Here is a 9,658-nt window from a genome sequence, read left to right as displayed (position 1 = left end):
CTGGAGGACTCACTAAACAGAGAACATCCCTGGTCATCCCTACTGCCTCTGATCTGGAGGACTCACTAAACAGAGAACATCCCTGGTCATCCCTACTGCCTCTGATCTGGAGGACTCACTAAACAGAGAACATCCCTGGTCATCCCTACTGCCTCTGATCTGGAGGACTCACTAAACAGAGAACATCCCTTGTCATCCCTACTGCCTCTGATCTGGAGGACTCACTAAACAGAGAACATCCCTGGTCATCCCTACTGCCTCTGATCTGGAAGACTCACTAAACACAAATACTTTGTTTGTGAATGATGTCTGAGTGATGGAGTGTGCCCCTAGCTATTGGTAAATTAAAAAAAAAAAAAAAAAATTAAATGCCGTCTGGTTTGCTTAATATAAGGAATTTGAAATGGTTTATACTTTTACTTTTGATACTTAAGCACATTTGAGCAATTTACTTATAGACTATTACTCAATTAGTATTTTACTGGGTGATTTTCATTTTTACTTGAGTCATTTTTAATGAAGGTATCTTTACTTTTACTCAAGTATAAAAATGGAGTACTTTTTCCACCACTACTTTTTGCTGATAGTTCCCACCAATATCCAGCAACTTCCCACAGCCACTGAAGAGGAGTGGGAGAACATTCCACAGGCCACAGTCAACAGCCCGATCAACTCTATGTGAAGGAGATATGTCACGCTGCATGAGGTAAATGGTGGTCACACCAGATTCTGATACTGGTTTTCTGATCCACGCCCCTACATTTTTTTAAAGGTATATGTGACCAATAGATGCATCTCTGTATTCCCAGTCATGTGAAATCCATAGATTAGGGCCTAATGAATTCATATGAACTGTAACCAGGAAAATTTCTACTGAGAAAACGCTGTAGATGGCTCATCCAACTACCTACCTCAACCCCATACTTGTTTTTGTTTTTCTGCTCTTTTGCACACCAGCATTTCTACTTGCACATCCTCATCTGCACATCTATCACTCCAGTGTTAATTGCTAAATTGTAATTATTTCGCCACTATTGGCCTATTTATTGCCTTATCTCCTTACTTCACTTGCACACACTGTATACAGATTTTTCTATTGTGTTATTGACTGAACGGTTGTTTATGTGTAACTCTGTGTTGTTGTTTTTGTCACACTGCTTTGCTTTATCTTGGCCAGGTCACAGTTGTAAATGAGAAAAAAAAGGTAGGGTCAGAAAACCAGCCTATCTGGTGACCACCATTTTTGCCTCATGAATTAAGCGCAGACAAAATCCTAGAGGAAAACCTAGTTCAGTCTGCTTTCCACCAGACACAGGGAGATGAATTCACCTTTCAGCAGGACAATAACCTAAAACACAAGGTCAAATCCACACTGGAGTTCATTACCATGACGACAGTGAACGTTCCATAGCGGTGGATAAGTGATAATTACCCATCCTAGCCTAGCGTTGAAATGAAAGCCAGTCAGGAAGAAGTTGCCTACCTTAAGTTGTTTTTGCTTGAATACAAGGCTTTGGGCTAAAAACGTAACTCAAAAAAACATGTCCTGCTTCAGTACTAGCCGATAAGTCACATTTAGGTTGCTTGTCAATGATAAAGCAAAATAAAAAGACAATAGTCCCCCAAAACACGGATTACTACCAGGATGTTGAGCATCTCCGTTGTCTAATCTATGTATGCCTGGTCCTGTATGCAAGCAACAACCTTGTTAGTATGTAAATGAATTTACCTTGATAGTATGTTAACACAGTCCAATGTGTTTCCGTGGCTGTTATAGTTTACATGTTTGTTTTTCCCAGCAGGGCTTTTAATAAAACACAAGACGGTGCGGTTCACTGCGTCTAGCAGTATGACCAGGCAAAGTTTGAGACTAACTATATGATATAATATGGCCGGGGTCCGACGTTTGCTAAATTAGCTAACAAAATATCTGATGAAGTTTATGCTAAACACTGCTGATCCTGGTGTCAGATTCATGTTGGCTGAATTTCTATAGCCAGTGATGAGAAACAGATCTTTCCACTGTAAACTAGCTGATAAACTTTACGATTCAGTAACAACACATGTCTAAGACAAAACAGTCACCTTGTAAAGGTTCAAACTCTGCTTGCAGTGGAAAAGGAAGTCCCTCCAAACGGTGAAATCTGGTTGAAAGGAGGGAAATCGGCTAGTAAAATGAGTATATTTAAGGACCGCGTTAAGTTAGCGTGTGTAGGTGTATATTTAGCAGCTGTAGGCGTTAACTTGACATGTGCAGAGCTGCTTGCAGCCGTTTGTTTAGTACATGTTGAATTTAGCGCCCGCACCTGTTTTACTTTACACACGTAGCATTTAAAACATCGCAATATTTGGTTAAAAACGTTAACGCTATTAGATGTTTGGACCATATCCAGCAGCCCTAACGTGTGGGAGAGGGTTGTCTGCTAAATATTTAGCAGTATGCGACAAATAACATTTCATTTCACCTACATCACAAATGCCATCTAGTGATTTAAGTTTAGGAGTGAAGTTGTGGAATTATAGCAAAAAAAAAAAAAAAGACTGGTACACGGACTAGGAAATTGTGACTTTCTAGCTTAATTAACTTTTTTGTTAACATTTTGTGTCAAAACATGTCTGCTATCTGTCGATTTGTGTAGGAGATAAGCGTTGTCGCCAGGGGGCGACGGTGGCCATTTTTAGAGCATAATAACCCCCTGCACCCTATATAAATCTATGGGGATGTCAAAGTACAGCTTTTTTGTAAACTGCACTGACATTCCGGTTTCTGGATTGTAAAAATGCTTAAGTGCACCGTTGTGGCACGTGTTTTCATATGTGTAAATAAAACCAATCTATATCTTTGCCCATTTGTGTTGTAGACATTATCCATCACAGTTTGTAATACTGAACAACTGCCCCATGCTTAGTAGTGTTGCAGACTCTGGGGCCTTTCAGAACAGGTGTATATATACTGAGATCGTGTGACACGTAGATTGCACACAGGTGGACTTTATTTAACTAATTATGTGACTTCTGAAGGTAATTGGTTGCACCAGATCTTATTTAGGGGCTTCATAGCATAGGGGGTGAATAAATATGCACTCACCACTATTCTGTTTTTTTTGTTTTGTTGAATTTTTTGAAACAAGTTATTTTTTTCATTTCACTTCACCAATTTGGACTATTTTAGTGTATGTCCATTGCATGAAATTCAAATAAAAATCTATTTATATTACAGGAAATGCAACACAATAGGAAAAACGCCAAGTGGGATGAATTATTTTGCAAGGCACTGTATGCTGAGCACTTGTTGGCTGCTTTTCCTTCACTGTTTTCCAACTGGGTTGAGGTCAGGTGATTGTGGAGGCCAGGTCATCTGATGCAGCACTCTATGAATCTCCTTCTTGGTCAAATAGCCCTTACACAGCATGGAGGTGTGTTTTTGGTCATTGTGTTGTTGAAAAAAAAATGATAGTCCCACTAAGCGCAAACCAGACGGGATGCCGTGTACCTGCAGAATGCTGTGGTAGCCATGCTGGTTAAGTGTGCCTTGAATTGTAAATAATTCACTAACAGAGTCACCAGCAAAGCACCCCCACACCATCACACCACCTCACCATCACACCACCTCCTCCATGCTTCACAGTGGGAACCACACATGCAGAGAGATCTGTTCACCTACTCTGCGTCTCACGAAGACATGGCGATTGGAACTAAAAATCTCAAATTTAGACTCATCAGACCAAAGGACAGATTTCCACCGGTCTAATGTCCTTTGCTCTTGTTTCTGCCCAAGCAAGTCTCTTCTTATTGATGTCCTTTAGTAGTGGTTTCTTTGCAGCAATTCGACCATGAAGACCTGATTCACACAGTCTCCTCTGAACAGTTGATGTTGAGGTGTGTCTGTTACTTGAACTCTGTGAAGCATTTATTTGGACTGCCATCTGAGGCTGGTAACTCTAATGAACTTATCCCCTGCAGCAGAGTTAACTCTGGGTCTTCCTTTCCTGTGGCGGTCCTCATGAGAGCCAGTTTCATTATAGTGCTTGATGGTTTTTGAAACTGCACTTGATGAAACTTTAAAAGCTATTGATTTGAATCCAGGCAGCATCACATCCGGCCATGATTGGGAGTCACATAGGGCGGTGCACAATTGGCCCAGCGTCGTCCGGGTTTGGCCGGGGTAGGCCATTATTGTAACGGCAGATTTCCTCCTCTTCGTCTGAAGAGGAGTAAGGATCGGACCAAGATGAGGCGTGGTAAGTGTTCATGACGATTTTAATAAGAAAAGCACTGAACACGATGAAATACAAAAACAATAAACGAATATGTGAAATAACCAAACCGAAACAGTACCGTGTGGAAACAAACACCCATAAACCAACAGTGAAACCCAGGCTACCTAAGTATGATTCTCAATCAGAGACAACTATTCAAGGTGACAAGCTCATGAGGCTGGTTGATAAAATGCCTAGAGTTTGCAAAGCTATCATCAAGGCAACGGGTGGCTACTTTGAAGAATCTCAAATAAAAAATATATATTCTTGGTTACTACATGATTCCATATGTGATATTTCGTAGTTTTGATGTCTTCACAATTATCCTACAATGTAGAAAATAGTACAAATAAAGAAAAACCTTTTGAAAGAGTTAGTTTGTCCAAACGTTTGACTGGTACTTTTATATACAGTGGTATTTGTTTTTGTGTCAGAAATTAATCATGCGATAACCATCAAATTGAATTAAACTTGAGACTCACACTTTATGGCGTGTGGTCGTCCTGCTATGACTCAGGGGAAACAATGCAGTTTATTAGTCGACAGAGGAAACCAACGATGATGAACTTCACTGAATCGTGCCAGATAATCAAGTTGATGCTTCTTTCCAATAAATGATCGATGCTTGACTGCCATTTGACAAATACAAATATTCTCACTCTTTAGTTGTACCCTTAATGATCTCATGTAGACTAGCCTAACCGCACTGTATCTGCCAGTTGTTGGCTAGAGTGTACGTACCAAGACCGGAGTGGGCATATTTGCCATTTAACGCAACAGTGTTTGACAAAACTAATTGGTACAGTTGAAAATGCGATGGAAACACATTGAACCTTTTTATTAATTTATTTTATTTTATTCCATCTTTTTATTCATTTATTTTATTTTATTCAGTCTAGTCGGACTCCTGAGATGTCTGAACAACAGAACAAGTTGTTCATTTCCCTATAGTCTCAGTCGTTTGGTCCTTGTCCTCTTCTTGAAGTCCTGAATGAACTCGTGCAACTGGTGATCAAATTCCTCCCAGAGTTTTGGCGATAGTGTATGCATGAAATCAGCTACAGATGCTGGGGGGGATTAGAGAAGAGGGGGGGGGGGATTAAAAGAGTGTCTGATGAGAGCAGTATGCATGGTGAAGAGGAAAGAGGTCAACAGAAGAGGGGGAAAGGGATCAGAGTAAATGAGGAGAGTTTCAAATGATTTTCCTCCGGGACAAGCTGCTGGCTCCGGTGCGTGACGTTCTCCAGATTTTTTAGATCTGTCTTCAATCGTTTGCGATGTCTTTGCCAGTGATGTGTCAAGGGCTGAGTCTGCAGCTCTTTCCTTCCCTTCTCACACCCATGCTACTACTGCTGCTGCTCTGTGGCATCGCTGAGGAGCTCACAGCCCTGCTGCTACTGCTGCTCTGTGGAGTGGGTGAGGAGCTCACAGCCCTGCTTCTACTGCTGCTCTGTGGAGTGGGTGAGGAGCTCACAGCCCTGCTTCTACTGCTGCTCTGTGGAGTGGGTGAGGAGCTCACAGCCCTGCTGCTACTGCTGCTCTGTGGAGTGGGTGAGGAGCTCACAGCCCTGCTGCTACTGCTTCTCTGTGGAGTGGGTGAGGAGCTCACAGCCCTGCTGCTACTGCTTCTCTGTGGAGTGGGTGAGGAGCTCACAGCCCTGCTGCTACTGCTGCTCTGTGGAGTGAGGAGCTCACAGCCCTGCTGCTACTGCTGCTCTGTGGAGTGAGGAGCAAGCCAGTAGGTCTTTGAGATGGGGCCCAGGACAGGGGCCTGCATGGAAATGCTTTTCCATTTTATTTGTTTATTTCACATTTATTTAACCAGGTAGGCTAGTTGAGAACAAGTTCTCATTTACAACTGCAGCTCAATGCAGGAGATGGACGAGGACCAGTAAGTGCTGTGGGCTGGTGAACAGGCAGTGCTGGGTGACAAAAAAAAACTGTCCCCGTTCGATGGTGTTTTGTAAAATTAAATTAAAAAGTAGAGGGCTATTTAGTACACATATCCAAACCAAACACAAGATCAAAGAACAACATATCTAATATCATTAACCCGAGACTACCATAGACGAGCAAGCTATAATGCTGCAAGTGTTTGAGCAGAGTTGAGTAGGCCTGGCATAGCTACTCAACTCTGCTCAAACGTTTGCCTCATTTTAGCTAGCTGGACCTTCCTACTGAACTTTGACTTCAGTGTAAACCAATTTCGGGAAGCTCATGATTATCTTTCTGTGACAAAAGGTTTGTAAAGACTGTGGCAATGAACGCAACAAAAACCGCTACCATCTTTTCACGAGCAACTCTTGTTTTGTCAATTATTTTGATCATAGGAGATTTGATTGATCGCTCTAACTTTTGCCAACTCAATCTCCTTCCCCCTTACAGGGCACTCCAGGAACTCAGGATCATGATCCCCACCACAACACTGTCGTCCTTCTACACACCTTTCTTCAGTATACTCTATTCATTGGGCTCCCAAGTGGCACAGCGGTCTAAGCATCTCAGTTCAAGAGGTGTCACTACAGTCCCTGGTTCAAATCCAGGCTGTATCACATCCAGCCGGGATTGGGAGTCCCATAGGGCAGCGGGTTTGGCATCCTGGTTTGGCCGGGAAAGGCCAAACCAGGATAAGAATTTGTTCTTAACTGACTACTTAAAGAAAGGTTCAATTTAAATAAAACATCTGCACACACTTGAAACATGGCCAAATCCTTTACAATTCTTACACAAGCAGTGGTTTGGGGACAAAGCTTTTATGGCAAGACCAACGGACTTTCTTAATTTCCTCCAATCTCCCAGCGGGTCAGAGGCCGGGCACCAACCACACGAGGAATTCTCATCAGGGATTCAACCTGAACATCCCTGAGATGACTCCTTTGACCGGCGCTCTACTCCGAAGTTCAAAACACAAAACCTTTGTTGTCCGGATTCTTTTGAGACCGACTGCAATATTCCTCTGTTCTTCAGAAATACAACTAATCAAAATAAGACCACTCCTGGTCACTCTGACAGACTCTACTTTTCCAAGCCGTCACAATTTTCGACACCTCAAACGGTTTTCCCACATATGCATCCTTACTCAACAAACGCATCCCAAGAAATCCCAAGAAACGATTCATTGTCATTTACACAGGTATCCTTCACTCCAATTTCAGACAATGTAGTTTTTGTTCCAGTTTTCGATATTACTGTTGTCCATTCAGAACATTCGTCTTCACCAAATTTACTCGACGCGCTACTTAATTCGAACTCCGCATCTACTTCCGCCAACCACTGAGTTTAGGGCTGAATGGAGTCCAGTCGCGGGTTAGTGGGAGAGGATGGAACTAGGTGAAACTGGGCCGACATTCTGCAAATTTTCTCATCGATTTAAACATCTGGGCCCAGATTCACACAAAAACATAAGAAGCTTTTTAAGAAAGAAAAAAACAAGAAGTTCGTAAGATAGTAAGTGCAATTCCTCAACAATATCTTTTAAGATTTTATGATTTTCTTGGAAACTTGACAAATATCTTCCTCTGAATCTTCTTAAAATGTTTGTTGCTAGGCAACCAATTTAGCTAGCTATCTAGCTAGCATTGACAATCATGTTAGACCAATAATCTCAGAAGGAAATAATCTAAAACATGTTCTTGGGTTTAAAGTCATCAATACCGAAACTTTCAGATTAAGTTTGTGAGTGAATTAAACATGTACTGTTGCTTTCATGATCTTATTATCTCACTGCCCAGAGTTTAGGACAAGGGGTTGGTAATGTATTTAAGAACATTTCCATTAACTTTATTTTCAATAATTATTTTTTTCTTAACTTTTTGCTTAAGGAGAAACATGAGAAATAGCTCAATACATTTTCCAATAACCTTTTTGAGGAATAGCAATTTTGCTTAATTTCATTCTTAAGTCTATAGTTAAGAAAAAAAATGCCAGTTATTTCTTCTTTAAAAGGTTTTGTGAATCTGGGGCAAGATCTCCTTATATTTTTCTGTTCCCAAAACATTTTTCTGTTCCCAAAACTACAAACACAATCCATTAAGTTTTATAGAATTAACGTTTTCCCAAAGTAAAAAAAAATTGCGAAGTTTAGGTGTGCAAGGTCAAATAGAGTTTGTGCACACGCTTACTATACAGAGGAGGCGTTCCCTAACGAAATATGCAAATAGATGATACTACAACGCGCCAATAGGATCTCGTGTTTGGCTTTGCCCCACCTCCTTACTTGTTCCGCCCACTATATGCTTCATTAGCTACCGCTCTAAACGACACATATGAACAATCTTGGATTAGTTATAAAAATGTCTTTGCTAGCGTCAGCCTTACAATTGAACCAATCACCGATTAAGGGGCGTTGACTAAGGCTATCGAACTTCGGCTTGACTACAGAAGAAGAAGAAGAAAAAGAAGAAAATAATGTCGTGTGCACGAACATCCGACAAAAACCGTTACCGAAAACCGTTACCGAATACCAAAACCGTCACAAAATGTCGTCATAATATATGCCGTACCGAACTGTTTTGGATGCGAAGCATGCCGTTATTAGACGGGAGAGTGACACACACACATATATATATTGTTGCCTGAACTGAGGGACCCGAATTAGCTATTGTGCTAAACCGAGTCGCTGCTAACTAGCTAGCTTGTTATCGTGTGTTTTAGTCAGACATTTAGCTAGCGTTAGCTAAGGTTTACAGAGTACCTACCACCTGAATACCCTTTCTCAGGTTGCAAGCACGTCCTAGCTAGTTAGCCATGTTGACTTGTAGCGAACATTAACTACATCGATTTAAGTCAACAGTAACTAGCTAAAATGCAGTCACACAGGCTACAAGTTATCTGCTAACGCGTTAGCTAGCTAAGGTTTATTTCGGTTCGGGCACAGTAGGCAGGGGTCTGTCCTGTTTGCCCTCCGATTTGGGTTTTGCTTTCATCTGTCAAACTGAGGATTCACAAACCCGGTAAGTAAACAACGTTAGCTAACCTTGGTATAATGTGTAATGTTAGCGTAGTTGTGAAACTAGTTGGCGAGCATTGCCAAAAAACGTGTTTTAGCTACCTAATATAGCCAAATATGTTTATCTAGCTGAGCTAAAGTCTTTATTGGATTAAGCATACTTAACGTACATGTTTTGGTGGGCTAACTGGCAAGCTAACGTCATACTCCTCGCACAATGTAATCAGTTAACGTTACAATCTGGATCTTTGCCAGGGTTGGTTGTTGATACTGCAATGACTGATATAAACATGACTGTTATAATGTTTGCTGTAGCTATCCATATGTGATAGAACCTTTTTGAAAAAACATCAACCGTTTTTAGTGTTAGGGCAGTAAACAACTGCTCACACTCAAAGCCTCCATCGTGCAATGAAAACATGTTACGTCGGTACTCAGCTGTGACAACCTA

General features: G+C 41.3%; 1 protein-coding gene across 1 annotated transcript in view; it reads left to right on the top strand.

The window, feature by feature from the left end:
* Positions 1 to 8,525: 8,525 nt before the first annotated feature.
* Positions 8,526 to 9,658, top strand: part of LOC110529054 (inositol hexakisphosphate kinase 1) — a 70,032-nt gene continuing 68,899 nt past the window's right edge. Inside the window, exon 1 of the mRNA XM_036984256.1 lies at positions 8,526 to 9,211. The gene's annotated coding sequence lies outside the window, so the exon portion shown is untranslated. The remainder of the gene's footprint in view (positions 9,212 to 9,658) is intronic.

This window comes from Oncorhynchus mykiss, chromosome 7, assembly GCF_013265735.2.
Source record: "Oncorhynchus mykiss isolate Arlee chromosome 7, USDA_OmykA_1.1, whole genome shotgun sequence".
Taxonomy (NCBI): domain Eukaryota; kingdom Metazoa; phylum Chordata; class Actinopteri; order Salmoniformes; family Salmonidae; genus Oncorhynchus; species Oncorhynchus mykiss.
The sequence above is the reverse complement of the archived record's forward strand: the minus strand, read 5'-3'. Positions and strand labels throughout refer to the sequence as shown.